We start from the raw sequence: 16,621 nt of genomic DNA, 5'->3' as shown, positions 1-16,621 counted from the left end.
TCCAGCGTGCAGCCGCTTTATTTATGTCATTAGCGAATGTGTCAGCGCGTCGTTTGCAAATATAATGACGTTTCAGCAGCACTGCTCATTTTGCGACACACGAGCCGAGCAATAAAGGCAACGCGTTACACTTTTCTCACTATGTACATATTTCACTGTGCTCTTGTTGTGTGAGAGGAAAAAGAGGGCTTTTCATCAGCTGCCAGAATCCGTCGCACCTCATTAGAAACCGCGATTCACACACCACCAGCGTTTTTCTGACACATTCGTGCTGAAATATACACCCTCGATGTGTAAATTTTGCTTGAAACAGAGAATTATTAAAAATGTTGGCTAATCAATATACAAATCAAATCGATGGATGATGAGGGGGAAATGGGTTTTGGCCACCAGGGTGCCCGAGAACCGAGGGTGTACAAGAGGCTTTCTTAAGAAGGAGGAATTCTGGCAAGTGGTCGCCAGGGATTCACCTTCGAGTCTTTGAGTCGTGCTTATTTATGAGATGACGTTGAGACCAGCGAACCCAACACCAGCATCGGATTAATTAAAAAAATAAACTCTTGATTAAGTCAGCTTAAATTAATAAAATTGCACTTTCATAAACATTGCTCGATAGTAAATTGTTCAAAATTAATGACGGAATGTTAAAATAAATTCCACCAATAAAGTAAAATTTGTAATTAAATTAATTCATATTGTGATAATTTGTTTTTATAATAACTTTTCATTGTTACAGTAATTGGAATATCAGGCAGAATTAATTAATTTATTTATATTAATAATAATTAAATAGGAGAACAGTCTACGAGGCTTGTCTGAGCCACCTTTAGCGCTTCTATAGGTGAGCGCCTTCCACGAACTAGTCAGGGATCCCCCTGAATAATGACTTAGGATGCAGGAATGATCGCCGGTGTTCTGCTTGGAGCTGCGCCCATGCTGCCTTGCCCAGTTGTCGGAGGACATCGTGGAGCCTCAGGTCACGGTGGCGCTCAATTACAGACCCGTGGGTTCGGAGCAAAGAGACCCTCAAGTTCGCCGCAGGTATGCCGCGTCACGTGTTTCGGACATTGCCACCACGAGTCGGGCGTTTCTCGAGAGGGCCACTTAAAGGTCCGTGAGCAGTTTATCCAACAAGATTGAAACCAATTTTATTTTTTATATATAGAAGCAAACTATTATTTATAATATTTGAGGCTTTGGGTTGACAGTTTTGGTATACAAATGGTCAATTTCATTGAGTAGATGGTAGTAAAATACAAAATTAGAAGAACTTCAAAACTCAAAGAAACCGCCTTTAATGAATTTTAGAAAAGTCAACATCATGTTTTCCATACTTTTCTGCGTGTAATCGAGTTCGGCATATATGCGCATTGCGTAATGTGATGTGGGTGGACAGCGCAACCAAAATTTAATTACGACGCGCAAGCATAAAATGTAAATAAAATTGTGTTGCTGCTGTTTGTATTTCCCGCACGCAATTATTTTTCATACTAATAACAAAAACACGTCGCTAACCTTTCCACTGATTAACTTTAATCAAGTTTTCAATATATGCAGCATAATAACATCTCCAAACGTTGTTAACCACAATTGCTAAATAAAACAAACGCATTTTCATTAATAAGCTGTCTTAAAAAATCCCGATTATGAGCTACAAAAGTAATGCCTTGTGTGCGCAATGGAGCAGTAAATTTGTGTATTGGAGGACGATAGGATAGGTATCACCAAGCAGATGCAGAATTATGGGCGATTGAGAAGTCGTTTCAATGTTTGCCACAAGTTTAGTGCTCTCTTGTCCGCTTTGTTTGGCAAAATTGCGAAACGAGTCAGATTTGCAATTACCAATGTGACACGTGCGACAAACACAAACCGCTGTTCTGTGCGATATATAGCTCTGCGATATATATGTATAAATCTGGCAATTTTCTGCACGTGTGCTGTTGACAGTTTGCTACGTGATATGCGTGAAATGTGTAAGTTAAGTACACTAAACCTACACACGGTATTTGTTTCTGCTGGCACTAACTCGCATTGTTGTCTAAACTTAAATAATGGAATTTAGTTTTAGCATTTAGACTGGATTAAATAATCCACCACAATAAGGATAGGATTTGTTGAAACTGGTTGAGTTTAACTAAATAACTCTTAAATCAACGAAACATTTTTGCTCACAGTCGCTCTTGCTAAATATATTGATGAAAATTTATGGCTTAAAAATTATGTTCTCTGCAACAAAAATGGTGTATTTTGAGTTCCTGGGAATACTTACCCTAAAAAGCAGATTTATTTCATACTAATTTTTATTAATAATGCTCTATGTGCTTTCTTGCGCCTATGGAATAATTATGCGTCAAAATTCCTACCGATATATTTTAGGCCCCAAGATAGATTAAGTCAGTATCTTATATATTTTAGAATCCAAGATCCAAGCGCTTTTGCTCATTGTCAGCTTGACTGGCGATGTAGGCTAGTGTACGCGCCCACGTCTCCGCTTATAATCTGACGCGTCGCAATATACACTTACCAGTGGTAATCGCCAATTACCGCAGTCGATTGTTTGTGCACAAACACGTCATTACTCGAGTCGATGTGCCGTAAAGCAGGCGGTGTGCAACACCTCGGGGGCAATCAAGCTGCGAGAGGTGGCTCGGAGTGCGCGACACGACTACCGGCGTGTGTGTTCAGAACCTACGTGTGAGTACTGTGTGTTATCACGGGCACAACGGCGTGCATGCAATCAACTGCCACACAGCAACCCTGTTTGCACAGCACTATAGCATCCGTTCTCCTTGATTCTACTGGAGCTGAGGAGATTTTCTTGCTGCTGATTTCGAATTGAGTTAATAATTGGCTTCGCCTCTAGAGGCGCACAATATAGGACAATTAAGTTCTAATTTAGCATCAAGCAGTGTTGTTCTCGACTCAATAAGAGTGGGCGCACGGTTGGAATAATTAGTTTGGGAACCCTGTGGAATCACTAATACCCCCATTGCGAAACTTCTAGTCTTTCTCAACAAGCGCTTGGTCACTTTTAGTTGGCTAAGTTAATTTCGAGACTGAGCCAATTATAATAGACAACAGCTAAATACATTCAATACGAAAACTTGGCAAAACAATGTTTGCAAAAGGAAATTTAAAAAATCAGGTTATTTGCTGAAAAACAAAAGACCTCTGTTCTGCCAAGATCTTTTTCAATTAGCAAACTGAATAAAATTTGAAAAGTGAATAGTTAAAATATAAAGGAATTTAGAAATTATTTATAGCCTTGAACTTTGATTGCCTGTCTCAAAATCGGCTTCTCAACTCCAGTTTTAATTTGAATACCGCTCTGCAGGTGATTCCTCGTCTATTAATGCGAATATAAAGGTTCCTGATGGTGTCACGTATCTTTTTGCTAGTTGAAATTCCGCCTCCAGACCGGAGGCGCGAGATTTACGAGTGCCACCGGCTGCAGAGTCTAATCAACTCTAATTTGCATAGACCAGGCTGCTCTGGCTCAAACGCGCGGCTGGAATCAGCCCTAATTACAGCAGGAGAGCGTCTATTTTTAATTCTTTTTTCTTTGTTTTTGCGTGGAAAAGAGGCTTCAAAAAGACACTTAGAAAATTAGCAGCATGCAAGTACGCACTCGAACCACGAGAAGTACTTTGCTGGTCTAGACAGACTAATTGTGCGGCGTGCGCGGCATCTCTTTCTCCGCTCGGTGGATGCTTTCAAGTGAGTGAGTCGCGTGTTTAGCAACCCTAGTGTGCGGGATTAATGAGAGAGGGCTAGATTCAGCACGGTTATGCTGCAATCCCCAACGTCCAACGTGCAAGAGCTTTTAGACGCTTTATGCTCTTGCTCAGCAGCTGGCATGAGGCCGCGTCGCGAGAGCTGGCTGCAGGGCGAGAAGACTTGGCATGAACCTTCCGTAAAGAAATCTACAAAATTAAATTGTTTTAAAATACCTTGCTATAGTTAGTGGAGTATCTCTATTGCATTTAATCTTCAGGAGTGATACTAATTTAATTGGTTTTGTCTATAGCATGAACAGAAGCTCTTGGTTTCGAATTTGCTTTTAACGAGTTGAGTAATCTGATGCTTTCAGAGTATATATTGCCAAATAACTAATGATAATATAGCTGACTGAGTGGCAACTCAACGTGAGTTTTAATCAGTTCTGATGTAACTGTTTCATTTAAAATGTTTACTGATCTAAGAGGTATTTTTTTCATTATTCTGGCATATAAAAAAACTTCTTTTTTTCGCTGCTCAAAAAATAATCCGTGCTTTACCCCGCTTTACTAAGAATAAGAGTTTTCAAGTCATTCGATCTCTTGTTAAAATGTATAAGTTCCAAATTTAGTCATAAAGAAAAAATATTCCACCGACTTTTAACCGCACAATGTCGTTTGAGCGTCGTAGTAACACATGATATTAGATTTTGGAGGGGACGTCATATTATGCAAATTACAATAGACACAATTTTACAATAACGAAGCAGACGAGTTACTGGATAAAAAGCGTGACAACGTGCTGTAAATTGAGATGCGAATAATGAGAAAAAGTGAACCAAAGTAAAACTTGACTAGCTCATTATCATCACAAATGTGCAAAGTTTTAATCAATACGCGCCAACGACTCTGTGCAAAATAGTTCCACGATGGGAAAAAGCTGCAGCAGACAGTCTGCGCACGAAATACGGCAAAAAGGTGCGTGGGCAGAAACTAGATGAAAAGGAAAATGGATACTAATTTGCCTGGGAAGGTGTACTTTGGGCCAGATGCGTGACTTAGGTGCGTAAAAATTTATGACTCTCGCTCCAAGTTAATTAATTATTTCATTGTCCCTGGCGGCGAAGCAGCGGCAGTGGCAGTGGCAGAAGTAGATGACTTTCTTCACGCCACACCAGCTGCATTTTGACAGCATGTAATTCGGAGAGGTTGCCGCCATAATTGGGTCAGGGGGGCGAGTGATGGATTTTTAATGAAAATGAATAAGCGTGCGCGTCGAGCCAGCGTGGCGCCGCAAAATTAAGGTGCTGCTTTTGTGAATTTTTCGGAACGGTCGGGGGCCGGTACCCGTCACACAGCTAATTAATTTATTACCACTGCTCCTTTACGAAACATTCTTTTGATCTCTTTAAGCCATCGTACCGCTCAAAAAATAGCCAGGTAGGCTGTTGCAAAATAAATTTTTGCGCGCCAGTTTTGAGGCAGAAGCTTTTAGTATATTAACTTTATTTTCCACCCTTTTAATTAAATCATGAATAATTTTAGTGGCAGAGTGGTGTTTCAATCGAATTTGCCACGCAAAAGTAAATAATATATAATTAAATGTAAATAACCAGATAAATAATTTGACAATAATTTTAAAAAAATGCTAATGTTTTATTCACCAGGAACCCTAGAAGCCTCAATTGTCATTCCGTATATTAACTATCAAATATAAAATTCCAGTACAATTTACTCTTACGCTCTTGGTTTAGTACTTCAATGTCTTACAGTGCAATAATTTTGACCTTCAAGAAGCGAATGAAATCGATAGACTTAATGCAGTTTTCACGTTTCCGATAATGTGAACGTTTCAGTCAATTTAAATTTTTTATTATTCTTGTTATGTATTTTACAACAAAGGAGACCAGCTGCCCACTCAGCAGGCTATTTCCAAGGTTTCCTCTTGTGCTAGGATGCTGGGCTACCATGCCGCTGGCGCAAAGAGAGCTTGCACAAGACATATTTTGATGTATGAATAATGGCGCGCATATTTCTCGAGTGCCGAATTTTTGCTCGCTCTTCTTCCTGCACACAGCCACCCAGGGGCCCAAACGAGAATATTGTCGGGCATACCAACGCCCAGCATTTTGTCGGCGCTGACAGGTAACAACAAAAACGCGTGCGACGCCAAAATATGCGCATGTGAAAAGTGTCACAGAATATTACGCAGCCATATATACGTTGTGCGAACAGAACGAATCTCGTGGTGCAGACATTTTCTATAAATAAATGGATGACCCTTTCATTTCGATCTTCTTTGCCTAGCACGCACGTCAGCTTATTAAAATTTTTGTACATATGTGGTAATTCACGTCAGAACTGACGCGTAAAATTGAGTTGATTTCAAATTCCACATATATTTTTCACTGTCCACATTCTTTAAAGGATTACGCAAGAAAGTAAAAACTGTTCAGAAATCTGCAAACTTATAAATTATCTAAAGTGATTTTTCCCACCAGTAAAATACGATGAGAACAATTGTCACATTAATCAGATTTTCACTAATATTAATTAAAGTGGATCTGCATTATTGTAGATGTTTCTCTAGCAATTTACTTAGAAATAAATAAATGTATCACATGTCAAAATCAAGCACGTAATAAAGGTTAGCATAGTTTCTGATAAACAAAGTGGCCCATAGGAGGACAAAACCAAAGTTATTAAAGACTAGTGAAACGATCAATCTGGTAAAAATATTTATTCAGGAACACAACATTCTTTCCTGTAATAATCCTGTAATAATTTTTATTTAAATTTAACAAGGCGTTGCTGTAAAAAATTACGAGAAAATTTATCCAATGATTTCGATCTGCTTAAAATCGATTTTTTCTTAAAAGATAAATTTCCTAGCAATTTAGACACCCTCCATTGAATAAATCACGATGAGTAGTATAAAAATCTAACTAAAAAAAGGCAGCAGAAAAATCTGGATTTAAGTGTTGCTGCTTGTCTTAATTTTTATTGTATACACCTAAGTATGGATTGTTGCTGCTAGAGATTCCATATATAGTTGGTTTTTGAAATATAGTTTATTGCTTTCTGAAAGTGAGAACGAAAAATGTAAAAATATAATGAGAAATATCGAATTCTGGCAATATGGCAGGTTATTTGAAGATCTCCACGGGTGTCACCGGCGAAATCAAATAGCACGGATGAACACGGGGCATCAACGAATAAATTGTATCTCACTCTGGTCATAAATCAGACGGTGAGTGCCGGCGCTGGTGCTCATCCATTATTCACGGGTAGCCATAAATAAATTGACAAGCGATTATTTAATTCGGACAAATTGATTTTCATCTAGGTACCGAATTTCCCCTGTGGCACGCGAAATTTGTTGACTTTTCTGCAGACACGCGCAGCTGAACTTTAACAAGCGACCTTCAGCGAGGCGGGGCGAGTGAAAGTGCGTCGTCGGTGCCATACGAAACAAAACGGAGGAACAAAACATAATATGATACGCGAACGAACACCGGGGGCGAGACCTGCGTCCTTGCGGGGGCGCGCCAGGCTAAGTGGTTTCATCATGCAGCTCGCACGTAAATTTCAAACACGACCCTCTGGCTGCACGCGCCATCCCCAAATTCCCATTTGCGTCCTTTATCAAGAATGTCAAATTTATAATGGAGCCGCGCGGGTGGGTCTCTAGCAGCTGCGAAATGTGCACCTTTCTGTTTACCAAAGCACATTTTGGCGGTTTATCAGCCAAAACGCGCAAAATTACGTTTGCGTGAGCATCCAAAAAGTGCCAACTGAGGGAGTCTGCTTAAATTTTGTTATGTTAACATGTTTTACTATGATATTTTTAAGAACTGTCGAATTGTGTGAATAAAGGACAATTTTTTCATTCTAGAATAGGATTATTAGTTAAAACAGTAAACATCGGAGAAATTTATTTCTTGTTTTTTTAAATATATTTGAAATTATTATTTAAATCTGTCAAGAAGCCATTAAATACGTTAAATACAATGGAATACCATGGAATCATATAAACTTTGTAGCAAATCTCTGTAAAGTAGAAAGTGTAAAAGCAATTTAAAATTGGGAAAATAGTTGTTAGCGGCCAGAAATTATTAGCGTTTGAAAAACGAGTTAAAAAGTATGTTTCCCACAGAATAGCGATGCAATGGGGTTGCATACTTACAACAAGGTTTTGCTAATTAAATTTATGCCTCGGTTTGACTAAAAAAGCACACAACTTTTTGAAAACAGTCCTAAATTAACAACCACCCGTTATGAGTTGATTGGAAGAGGAGCGGTGTTTAATCAATCAAGGCCAACCCCACCAGCAGCTGCCTGTCGAGCGCGAAAAGTTAGGCGACGTGTCGAATGTCAAATATTGATATTCGTCGGCGTGCGATCGGGTTCAAGTCTCATACAGACGCCAAACTCGGGGGGCGTTTTACCTGCCAAGCTGTGCCGCGGGACTGAACACACACAGCATGTGTGTGTACAGCATGTACAATGCTAAATGCAGCGCGCGGCGCAGGGAGGCGCCGAGTTAAATGTCCATCACGCAGCACACCTGCTGTTTGCGAATCAAACAAGACAATGAGCAAATATTTGACCTCGTCGCCAGCAGCTGGCAAAAGTGAATGCGTTTTGCATTGCCACCGGCTATTTGCTTATTAATTATTTGGTTCCTCGAGCTGCACGCACGCGTATAGAGCTACAATGAGTTGGAAAGCGCGGTGTAATTACCACCGCCGGCAGCCAGTGACCTGCGAGAGTATTTTCCGTGTTTACCCCGTTGATCAACGCACTCGTCCCACCCAATACGGGCTCTTTCCTACACTCCACATGTGTTCCTAGGTTTGGTGTGAGACCGACCCTCGTCTGCCATTGATTTTGTTGCTTATTGTTAGTAAAACACGTGTGGAATGTTTGGAAAAAGTAAAATGTTTTTATGCAAAATATTCATTTATAGCTTTCACGCTAAAAATTAAAATATCCACGAAAATTTGGAGTTTGATATTTTGGAGCACAAATGCGCAGCCTACATTCCATCATGTTTAATGAAGCTTCGAAACTAAAATGATTTTGATTCGCAATAAACCATTCCAGACCTCATTTTTCAATTATTGTTTGGAATTCGAAGCCTGCAATTATTTTGTGCCTTGGTGATGTATGCCTGCAGCAATTTCGAAACGCACATACTCGCGGCCGGATTACAAGTGCGTCGGTTGAAATTGTGCTGAAATGTTGCAGCAGCGAATGATGATAATAATAATTCAGCCGATTGGACCAAATTACGCGGAAAATCAATTCTCATCAGCGGCGCATCAAGCCCCGAGTGAATTACACTCGTGGGGGTCGTTGCGCGCGCGGCTGAACCAGTAATTCAATATTTTTAATAGGCACACACGGCTGCTATGTCAATACTTTGCCCGCTGGCTGCAATTAGTGACTCGTCCGCACAGCAATTCCTGTGCATTTGACCTTTGCCTCCATCCAGATCGTCTCGAACGAAAGGTTTCGACAGTGCACTGCTACCACTGTATTTTTTTGAATTTTTCATCAAATGTCGAGCTCATCTCTACAAGAAAAATAACCTTTATTAGATCAGTGAAAAACACAAGTCTGATTTTTTAGTCTTGTTTTTGTAACCTTTAACGGTGAATTTTCGTCTATTTTCCTTGCAAAAAAAATCGATTTCAGGATAGCTAATTGCAATTATCCGTGTTAAAACCCATGGGTTTCAACACGGATACAAATCGGAGAGTTTTTTCAGCTCTGTTAAAGACCAGAAATATTTCGAAATTGGTATTAGTCACGTAAACATAATATTGTTAATAATTTAAGACTAAATAAATGTTTAGCAAGATCGGAAATGCCAGACACTTCTTAGAAATTTTTTAAATTTTGCGATGCTAACAATTTTTTTCAATTTTGTGGTGCAAAATGGGCTATAAGTAATGCATAGGTCAGAGGTAGTATACAGATGAAAAAAGGCAACAACGCTTGCGTAAAAACGAATAAATCAGACCGTAGTCATCTCGCTGCCCCCGTTCGAATATTAATTTAGCACTCGCATACTAGTTAAGTACTACAAAATACGAAATCTCTCATTTCCCTGCAATAAATTAGATCAATATCATGAAGATTTTAACAGTCTAACATTGAAATTTCTTAAAAGATTTTGACACATGAACCTTTCTCAAATGGACTCTAGTTAAATGCAACATAAATTGTGGTTGAATTGGCATATAGAAAGAAAATTTATTTTGCATTATGATCATCCCACGCGATTTCTCACGAGCACCAAGATAATAATAATAATTGTTGCTCCAGCATAGAGTTAATATTAATTTAACTCTTTGAGTTGAGAGTATTGACTGAAGAAACTCCATTTTCTATTGTTTAGAGAGTGCAGTTTCAATGTTGATTTCTGCAGATCTATTGAAAATTACGGGGTTGAGTTCGCTGCAATTATTAGCACATAGTTTTCTCATTAAATCAAACGCAGAGATTGGAATATAAGGGCTCTTTCTCGCCCTTGTTGCAAAAGCTGCGCGTGGTAATTGGATAGTTTGCGAGTGATGCGTCACGGGAGTAATTGCAGTACGAGTGCTCGACGAGAATTCTTGCGCAAATTTCTGCATAATGCGAAATGCCGGTGGCTAGCAAAGCAGCAAAATAAAAATTATATTAAACGACACAGGCAGGGGTGAAAAGGGCAGCTCGGAATGTTATTATTGTGCGCTGCTATATGTGTACATAATATGGCGAAGAAAAATAGCGGCAAAAACTTCTTAACGCATTCCAGGGGTGAGTAAGGGTGTTTCCCTACTCGTGGTGGCTGCTGCTGGAAAGGTCGCAGCGCATTACCAGCGAACAATCATCCCAAAATTGGGTCAGATGGTGGTATTGCGAATAAGCAGCTCGGCGCGGCACCCTTAATGGGGCTCTGGTGCAAGCCAAATGAAAGGGCCGGTGCATGCATATGTTCCATAATCAACCCTGTCAGCGTGAGCGCTTGCATGTACGCCCTTATCTCGCGTCCCAGGGGCAAAAGTGAAATTGCAAACCGGAATGGAAATCGCAGCTTTTTTTAATTGCAAGGGAAATTAGAGATGAGATTTTTACTTTTGGCTCAGTTTAGCTCGAGGGACATTTGCGGTAAAAATATCTGGCAGTGGCACAACACTCGGGTTTCCAATTATTCAACAAAGGTCACCAAAATAGAGCCACTGATGCTTCTGTATTTTGAATACGAAAAATGAAGAGTTCATCCCCGTGCCTTAGGCTAATTGAAAAGCAACGCTATCAAAGTGTCAACTCACATGCTAAAGAGTAACACCCATAAGGGTTTTTCGAACGAATATTAGTGAAGCTACTTTCAATCATGAAATATGACAATTTACAAACTGGACAATACGCTTCAATAGATCTGCAGTTTTTTAACTTAATGAAAGTCTCTAGAAGGACAGATAAATAAGGAATAACTCGACATTTCTTCTAGGTAATTGCTTGAACTTTACTGAGATGATTAATAGCTATAACCTAGCTCCATCGTCATTGAAACAAACTACGAAAAAAACTGTTTACAAATAATATTTTTCAGTTCTTTTAAAAGGCATAGACAATTTTTAATCCGACAGTAAAAATTGATATAATCCCCTTTCAGAATATATGAAATATTTTCTTAAGGCTATTGAGCTCTGAACAAGCCACAGTAATTTTGGAAACTAAAAACTTATCGGTTGATTTTTCTCATCAAGTTTTGTATGTGACCCAATTTTCACCGATTTTGATCAAACACATGTTATTTGTTAATCAATTATGAAAATTTTGACCAAAAAACTTCTCAAAGTTTCATAATTGCATAATTGTTAGAAATTTGACATCAAATGACACCTCCAGTTGAATTTTTATTCACATTATGCCAGGCTACATGACAAAATGAAAAATATTAGAACAATTTCAATTTCCTGGCTACATGATTTTAGAAATATATTCCATTTTTGGAGATTTAAGTTTTCTCCTATTCAACATCTTAAAAATTCTGCATCTAGCCTAGGCCAAAATTCCCTTGCTGATAAAATTGGAATTTTAACATCACTTTAACATAAATGATTCACTCAATCAATAGGGAATTTGGTGAGCACCAAATCAAATATACATCTATTTGAAAAAAGTTTCTTCTTTCAAAAATCCAACTTTTCTCGTGGGAATGAGAGTCCGAAACAGATTGAGTCGGAAAACAAGTGACGCAGAAGAGTCAACACGCTTGGAATTGGAAACCGTTTTGTAACGTTCGCGGAACACGACCGAAATAAATTCGTCCTTTGGCGAGAAAGAAGAGCAAATTGCACAGAGGTAAATCCATCGGCAAGTTGATTTAATTGCGCCCAAGAGAGCAAATTGGAGCGAGAGGAAGAGGCATTGCCTAATTATGGGGGCGACAGCTGCGATATTATTGTTCTGCGCTGCGCGCGAGTAGACGCAGCAAATCAGCTCGTCGGCTTATTATTAACATGGTAACTGCTGGCTGCCGTCGTGTGTGTTATTAGCAGGCGCACGTGAGTGATCTATTAGCTTGTAATTACTCGCGGCACCGCCAGACTGGCACAACCCTTTGCCCCTGGCAGCGCGGAAAAATTCATTACAATGATCTGGCTTCCTGCGAATCCTCAGTGCCTGTGATAGCAATGATTAGCTGGCTCCGTATGTCTTCCCGACTTCTTGCCTTTCGACGCCGCGATGAACCTTCTGGAACATTAATTGGAAACGTGTTCTTTGGTGTAGTGTCAAGGCAACAGCAGTTCCTAAGCTCCACGTAAAATAGTCTACTTTATTTGGGCTTTGTTGTTTTGATGCGGGGAACAAAGATCTTATCGGCTTTTTTGCTCTCAACGTTTGCTAAATGAGATACCTTTTTTTAAGAGACTTATTAGGGGGGAAGATAGAAGCAGATTAATATATGTATTTTAAAATTAAGACACTGGCAGACTTGATTTTTAACTTCATTTTTTGATTTTATTCTGATAAGTTTTAGCTAACTCAGAAATTAGAGGAAAACAAAAAAATTATTTAGGATGTACCCTCTTATTTGATCATTATGGCCCTTTTAGAATGGAAAAAACTATTCATTATCATGATATTTTAGTTCAATATTTTGCTCTATTTTTGGTAGCACATCACCAATTATCATTTTCATAAATTTAAGTATTGGCCTGTAGGTGTGGGGCAAGGGAAGCTCTGCTGCTTATTTTTAGTCTAGCTTCCCCAAGAGAGCTATTGAAGAAAAAAAACACAAAGCTATATACAAATAACAAATAAAGTTAGCGGTGAGAAATTCTAGGCGAAGCCAAGTGTGTCCTTTGTTAAATGGACAACAGCAGCGGTTGAGCGTGCTTCTAACTGCGGTGCACAAAGCAGGCTCTGCAAACACACATTAAAAGGTCAGTGTGTCGATGGCTCCTGAGGCCGAGAGTCAGATCGATGAATCGGCCAAATTCAATCGCGGCTTGCGGCTCGTAAATCTGAGCAACGCATTACATCCCAGGCGGCTTTTACGCCGCCTTTATGGACGGGATTGTTTTATAACGCCGGCGCTGCTCACTCGCACGCAGAAGGCGTCGGCGTTATGCAATTTAACTGCTGCCAGGCAATAATAAAACAATAATACACGCACATACAGATGCCTATCCACGGCCTCGTTTCATTTAAATATCGCCGGCGGCGGGCTGTTTTAAAGCTTTTCCTCCCTTTTGTCTGCTTTTACGCACTTTTTACAACAAAAATAATGCCTCCCGCAGCAGCCAGTTCCACGCCTGATTCCTTTGAGCCGCCTCTGACCTAATTAAATTCATTTATGTGTATGCTTTTTCTATTTAACGACTAGCATTTTAGTACGCACAAGCAGCGTTCTATTAGATCACCCACATTCTAAAAGGAAAAGTTGCTGAATTTGCATTTGCAAGCTAAACAAGACTGGATGAGAAATAGTAGGTTGCAGCCTCATTAAGATAATTAATAGAAATAGAAAATTTACGCTCTGATTCCGTCTAACTTAATGAATAGCCTTCGTTAACATAATTCCATTACGTCATATTCATTCAAATGTAGATTTTTCTAATTTCTGGAATATTTTTTCTCATTTAATTTATCAATGGATTGCAGCTTGCTACACTTTAAATGCATATTCATATTTTTGCAAGCTTTTACCGATAGACAAATTAATTTTCTGTAGTATTTCAGCCGGTGAAAACCCTCCGAACTTGAAATGGAATTTATTTTTCAAAGCTTCTGCTCAAGGAAATACTCAGCCCGTGTCAAACAGAGCTGATAAAAAGTGAAAATGAACTTTTGTAGAAACTCAACTGAATAGGAAAGTTCAGCAATGCATTCATGAAACAAATATATTTATGCATTTCGGAGATGCTAAGTTTAGCGTGGTGTTTCTGGAAATTAGTCCTATAAGTTGCAGAAAACGGTTGAACTTTTGTGAAAGCACACATAGTTGTACTTGAGTGAAGTTGCCTGCCTGGATGCAAATTAGCCACGCGTTAAGTTATGTACAACAGTCGAGGAAATTAGTTTATTGTCCGCGTGAAATAGTTTTGTTTGTGCAGAAGCACTTTATGCTTCTGCTGCGAGGGACAGCAGAGAAAGCGCGCCTTGTTTCGGTCACATTAAGTGCAGCCCGCGAGCTGCTTTACAACCTTTACTCGGCCGCATGCTAAGTGCTCTCGCTGGTTGTCGCCCTGCAACATCTGCAAAACACCACTAATTGCCTGCCAACATTATGCTCGTGCAAATTATGCCGCCACTGTTGACCATGAAAACTTTTATTTCAGTTGTCTCGTTCATCCACTGGTCATTTAATTATGTAGCGTTTGCATATTTGAATTTTGTTCAATTAGAGCAAAGAAATATACAGACGAACATTTTCTACAGAAGAATCGTAGTTGAAACGTGGAAAGCAAAAATAAAGCTTTATCTCATTTAAAAATTTCCAGTAGTTTAGCTGGTAAACGCGGCAGGCATTATTTCCCAGAAAATAAAGGGTATAAAAGAGAAAAAAGAATATCTTTTATAAATCAGACCACAAAGCGATTGTCTGGTATTATCACAAAATATATAAATCACTGTATCTAGTAAAAACCCTTTTCTGAAAAGACCCGAGTCGGATAAAGAAGAGAATAAATATGTTAAACTAAGAGCAAAAGTGAAGCTTTTTGTGCAATTTGGACAACAAAAGTATGAATTTGTTTGTTTCAAAATACGTTCTAATATATAAATAAAAAAATATGCAACGTTTCATTTAGCAATCCCAAATACCTGGGGCGAAGCGATTTAAGCAAAATGTTCGAAAAACCTTGCTGCGTAGAGTTGGCGTGACAATGGCAACGCACCTTCGGCGGCCAATAATATTCCGGCTGGTGAACTTCAAAGCATTTCGCAGTACAAGTTCGTTTGGTCGGAATTAGGGAACTCGTTCACGTCACCCCAGCAACCTCCCTTTCACTGACCCCGGCGTAAAAACACCCGCTCGCCGGCCACAAAAGCGCCGCCAATTGGAACCGACAAGTGAAAGAGAGGCAAAAATGTGGTCCGCTTCCGATAGTGGCTGACAGAATATTCGCAGCAAATTCAAATTGACGTGGTGCTTTATATGTGCTCGCATTCTCACGAGGTGGACCAGCCAGCAATTTCTTACATTTCCAAATAGCACAATCCCGTTACAGCTTTCAGGGATCATTTATTGCAAGCCCAAAAATTATTTCCTTTAATTAAAATAAAATCAATTAAATTTCTGATAATTATAAAGCCTCGTGCTAGTTGTCCTAGATAAAAGATGCACTTTCTTTGCTAAGTGATGACATTGGCTCTCAATCGATTGTGCAGCAATGCTAGTGACTGCAGCCCATTTTTCCCTGCGTAATTTTTGTTATAGGTCGTGTTTTTAAATATTCTTGTATGATTAAACTTCTTTTATTTGATTTCAAACTGAATACGACTTGAAGGAAGAATATACGATACAACAAATAATGATGCTTTCAATGGATTCAGTGCATAACTTTTACGAGTGAATTTAATTTTATTATAAAAGACCTTGATTCGCTTAATTTTTCGTTGTTTTATTTGTATTTTGATTTTAAAAATCTGCTCTAGTTTTAATTTGCAATGTGAAAATGAGGTAAATTAATAGATAAATCATGACCATGAGAGTCTTTCAAACTATATAATAAATTTGAAACTTTGATAAATTCATAATTCAAGATTGCTCCACTTTTCAACTGAATTTCACATCGAGCATTCTACTCTGACATCCAAGTGAAGCGAAGGCATTAAAACAGCGCACAGAACCATTCTTTAATGTAATCGCCGAACCCTCTCACATATATTCTCTTTTAGCTTTCCAGGTGTCACTTTGCAGCGAGAAAAAGCAGTGGAGTGCTGATCTACTCCCTTATTTTCCCTCAATCGCATTGGCTGCAAACGTGTCGGGAAAGCGGGTCACGCTTTCCTTCTCTTTTCCCGAGTGTGCGGTGGTCAGGAAATAAGACGCCGGCCACTTGGCCGTGCACCGCTGGCCAGGCGACTTGTCACTCCATTTCCTTGCATAACCTCCAACCCACCAGCCGTGTGTCACTCAAACCTGAAGGAATTTCTCCGCGGGTATTTATTGCTTCGCCTTCGATCCCACCGCCTACACATCCGATGCCTACGTGACGCAGAAAAACGATCGGCAGCGCGGAAAAATTGCGAGATTAGGTTTCTCGGCAGCGATACGTGGAACTGGATTTTGTAAATACTTTCGAATCAACAAACATTTGAGTAGCTCCATTCCTGTAGCGCTTTCAAATGTCCTAAAAGCCTACGCGAATTGAACTGTATTATTAAGAGTTTAAAAT

This window comes from Cloeon dipterum, chromosome 2 (genome assembly GCF_949628265.1).
Source record: "Cloeon dipterum chromosome 2, ieCloDipt1.1, whole genome shotgun sequence".
Lineage (NCBI taxonomy): Eukaryota > Metazoa > Arthropoda > Insecta > Ephemeroptera > Baetidae > Cloeon > Cloeon dipterum.
The sequence above is the reverse complement of the archived record's forward strand: the minus strand, read 5'-3'. Positions refer to the sequence as shown.